The sequence below is a fragment of the Armigeres subalbatus genome, chromosome 1 (genome assembly GCF_024139115.2).
Source record: "Armigeres subalbatus isolate Guangzhou_Male chromosome 1, GZ_Asu_2, whole genome shotgun sequence".
NCBI lineage: Eukaryota > Metazoa > Arthropoda > Insecta > Diptera > Culicidae > Armigeres > Armigeres subalbatus.
Genome location: NC_085139.1, coordinates 88,861,725 through 88,866,358, shown reverse-complemented (window position 1 = coordinate 88,866,358; position 4,634 = coordinate 88,861,725). Strand labels below are relative to the sequence as shown.

At 33.0% G+C, this 4,634-nt stretch overlaps 2 long non-coding RNA genes across 2 annotated transcripts; one reads left to right on the top strand and one right to left on the bottom strand.

Annotated features, from left to right (window-relative positions):
- Positions 1-702: 702 nt before the first annotated feature.
- On the top strand, positions 703-1,513 carry LOC134220896 (uncharacterized). The gene is made up of 3 exons (XR_009982121.1): positions 703-748; positions 814-885; positions 1,283-1,513. It is a non-coding gene; the product is annotated as an uncharacterized LOC134220896 (long non-coding RNA).
- Positions 1,514-2,347: 834 nt separating this feature from the next.
- On the bottom strand, positions 2,348-3,193 carry LOC134220843 (uncharacterized). The gene is made up of 3 exons (XR_009982087.1): positions 3,056-3,193; positions 2,921-2,991; positions 2,348-2,523 (listed from the first exon to the last, which is right to left on the bottom strand). It is a non-coding gene; the product is annotated as an uncharacterized LOC134220843 (long non-coding RNA).
- Between the last annotated feature and the right edge of the window lie 1,441 nt (positions 3,194-4,634).

The following is a 4,634-nucleotide window of genomic DNA, read 5'->3' as shown; positions in this document are numbered from 1 at the left end:
AATAAATGTAGCCTTTACGCTTACACCTAGATGATGTACAAGAAAGGCAAAACAGTTACACCGTCTAATGTTATGATAGAAAATTTACACTAGTAGACGACAGATGGCGCTGCCAAAAGTTTCTTGAATTTCCTATGTTCGAATTTTGACTTTCGGACAATTTCATAGTACTATGAAACTGAACGAAGAGCATGCTTACGCCTAAATGCGCGCAACACGAGCATCTTTATAGTACGATGAAACTCGTAATGGGAGCAAGCCACGGATAAACACGGAGCAAGGAAACGGATAAAAAATATTCATAGATGCAAGGCATTTTTCATAACACATTATTGTTCTATGTGATTATGTCTCATCACTATTTTAATATTATCTATTTTTTACAATTCGCAATTATTATGAAATTCAATAGTGATCAACAGCGTTTTAGTCTCTGCCGGATGCAACTTGTTGCAAGAAAATCGGTTAAGAGCTTCTATGTGAAAATTTGGCTAATGTTTTTTATGGCATTTTGTGCACACACACACACACACACACATACACACACACACACGCACACACGGACAGACAGACATTTGTTCAGCTCATCAAGCTGAGTCGAATGGTATATAACACTATGGGTCTCCGGGACTTCTATCAAAAGTACGAATTTGGAGTGAAATGATAGCCTTTCGGTACAACTTAGTTGTACGAGAAAGGCAAAAAAGAAAATGTGAATGCTGAAACAAAAAAGCGGATCAGAATGCATGTAAGTGGAAACTGAATATTACTAACTAAAAAGCTGATATAAATATAACCATTGTTTATTTCCAGAAAAATACAACCTCATAAAAGGAAAACGACATACGCCATTACACTAGGGAATCACGAAAAATGTTTGCGAAGGTAAGAATGGTCTATGACGGGCCTTATTTGATGTATGTATTCATATGTATGACCCATAATCGATCCGATAATTTAACACTTGAACAGAGTTGTACCTGGTACAAAGTATCCGTATGGCGGAATTAACAACCATCCGCAATACCCCTTCTATCGACCTTTGCAGTCAAAAACTTTCATTCCCCAAAAAACCCAGATAATACACTTAAAGCGGCAATGGTGCGAAAAAAACATTAGAGAGGTCAAAATAGCACATAAAGAAGAAAGATTCCATTATTTCCATTAATTCACATTTATTTGCCAAAACGGTTTGCTTATAAAGAAGTCAGAGCACAGACGATGCTCAGGAATCCATATTTATGTGACAGCCATTAATTGTTTTCTTTAATTTATTTTATAGGAAATATACAAAGAGTCACTGATGGGAGAGCCTCGGGGAGAGCAGCATATTCTCTGGTGCAGACATGGACATGGACAAAAATTCTACATCACATAAAAATTTCATCAAAGGTTGCAATTGCATCAACAAGAACTTGTCATATGGAAAAAAAATTTAAAAAATGTGATTGACTACAACTCAGTGATAGAAAACTTTAATAACTATAAAAGATGTGAAATAAAATACTATTAACATCAAGATTAACACTTGTTTTGTGCTCAATTATTCTATAATGAACTGAAAAACCCAAATCTAATGGCAATCGTAGCAAGAATAGTAGTATTCTTAAACTATCATATCCTGTATCATCGTTCGTAAAATAGTATTATACATATTGTAATACGGCTATCATATAATTGAATATTTATCAAACACCTTTCAATTTGGATTCACCCTAGAATCTTCGCTTGTTTTAACAAAAATCATACTTTTGATCTTCTTTGTTGAATACAATCATAATCCGAATCATCGCATGACAAAAATATATGATTAGCTAACGATACATGGTAAAATTGCTTAGCAAAAATATATGGAAAAGTTGGCCTTTTTGAATGGTAACGATACTTAACAACCCATTCAGTGTATCGTCTGATATCGAATTATTGTAAACCCTATCGTAAATATTATTCATCGTATGATTATTGTTCGATATTTTTTATGATTCCATTAAAAATTCAATTACAATTATTTAAAATCAAAAAACGATAACTGGAAAAATAGTTATATAATTTCATTCTATTCGGGGTATGATTTTTGTTAAAACAAGCGAAGATTCTATGGTTAATCCAAATTGAAAGGTGTTTGATAAACATTCAATTATATGATAGCCGTATTACAATATGTATAATACTATTTTACGAACAGGATATGATAGTTTAAGAATACTACTATTCTTGCTACGATTGCCATTAGATTTGGGTTTTTCAGTTCATTATAGAATAATTGAGCACAAAACAAGTGTTAATCTTGATGTTAATAGTATTTTATTTCACATCTTTTATAGTTATTAAAGTTTTCTATCACTGAGTTGTAGTCAATCACATTTTTTAATTTTTTTTCCATATGACAAGTTCTTGTTGATGCAATTGCAACCTCTGATGAAATTTTTATGTGATGTAGAATTTTTGTCCATGTCCATGTCTGGACCAGAGAATATGCTGCTCTCCCCGAGGCTCTCCCATCAGTGACTCTTTGTATATTTCCTATAAAATAAATTAAAGAAAACAATTAATGACTGTCACATAAATATGGATTCCTGAGCATCGTCTGTGCTCTGACTTCTTTATAAGCAAACCGTTTTGGCAAATAAATGTGAATTAATGGAAATAATGGAATCTTTCTTCTTTATGTGCTATTTTGACCTCTCTAATGTTTTTTTCGCACCATTGCCGCTTTAAGTGTATTATCTGGGTTTTTTGGGGAATGAAAGTTTTTGACTGCAAAGGTCGATAGAAGGGGTATTGCGGATGGTTGTTAATTCCGCCATACGGATACTTTGCACTAGGTACAACTCTGTTCAAGTGTTAAATTATCGGATCGATTATGGGTCATACATATGAATACATACATCAAATAAGGCCCGTCATAGACCATTCTTACCTTCGCAAACATTTTTCGTGATTCCCTAGAGTAATGGCGTATGTCGTTTTCCTTTATGAGGTTGTATTTTTCTGGAAATAAACAATGGTTATATTTATATCAGCTTTTAGTTAGTAATATTCAGTTTCCACTTACATGCATTCTGATCCGCTTTTTTGTTTCAGCATTCACATTTTCTTTTCTTCACATCGCCGCTGCTTCGAGAAAAAACTTGAATGGCGGTTGGCGGTTGTCACTAATACACTAAAAAAGAAAACATATAATTTTTGTGTTGGAAAAAACTATCTGAATCATTTATGATATGATACGTTTATAATAAAATTATGTCAGGTAATCCTTACTACAGAATGTATAATCTGCAAATCATGGTATATGATTGGGCCGAAAATTTTGTTAACCATATTAATGTACATGTATTATACAGTTTATGATGATTATAAGTGTAATAGAAAACTAATAATATCAACTATTCGGCGTACAATTTATTTCTATTCGGGTACTTCCTCACAGGGGACCATGAAAATCAAACTCCGCTAAATGGATTCATCACAGGTTTTTATTCATATGAGTGAGAATTCCGAAGCCTGATGACCAGCATTTTTGTCATTCATGCTATGTATCTATACCACAATTAGCTACTATGTGTGAAAACAAATAACCAAAATTTATTATAGCATGTACATATAGATGGAATAACCAACAGATTATGGAGAGCGAGGTTGAAAATGGCGTTCCAAGCGCACTTTGAAACCGGGAATCGAACCCAGCCACCCTCAGCATGGTCTTGCTTTGTAGCCGCGCGTCTTACCGCACGGCTAAGGAGGGCCCACATGTGGTATATACCCGGATAAAAATTAACATTAACTTGTATGACATAACTCATTGAAATACAATAGATTGTGTGGTAAACAATACAAACTATTGTACGCTTATTGTAAAATTTTCGCGGTTGTAAAAGATCTTTATTGTACTTACATTAAAAGTACAATAGATTTAAATGTTACCCATACATTCTATTATATTTTATTGTTTGCTTATGTTTAGGGTCTGTCTCAATTGGATAATTAAACTGAAATTAAACTTAAAAGTGACATTTTAATAATTATCGAATCATCCTGCTCGCAGAGCAAGATTACTTTTGACAGATCGAATCATTTTTCATCGATGTCCTATTGGAATTGCTGGGTAGCACCAGCCATTCTTATAACGGGGTCATTTTTTAATTTTCGAACTGTCACTTTTAAGTTTAATTCTCCAAATGAGACAGACCCTTAGTATTGCTCATCCAAAAACTGAACAAAAAATAAAAGTATTCTGTCTGGATGATCAGGAAATCAGTCCTTGAAAAAATTATATAATTTTGGAATATTTCATTGATTTATTATATTGATGAAATTACAATTGAAAACAATAAAATAACATTAGCTTTGCTTATCAAATGAAACAAAACATTATCCCGTTTCTCAAGTATTTATTTTTATATTGCAGGTCTAGAAATGTTATGTAATAAAAATTTGAATTAAAAAATTAAAGGGAACCAAAACTTTTGCTAATCATTTCACTCGGAGAATGGATGGATTCATTTGAGCGTGTACAGTTTTGTTTATAATTGAAGAAGAAGAAGATGGTGCAAGAAGTGTCCTTTTCATTACTGTTTCTGGTGCTGGGCAAGCGGTAGTTTACTGGCTTCTGAATCGAGGTATTTTAAGTGTTA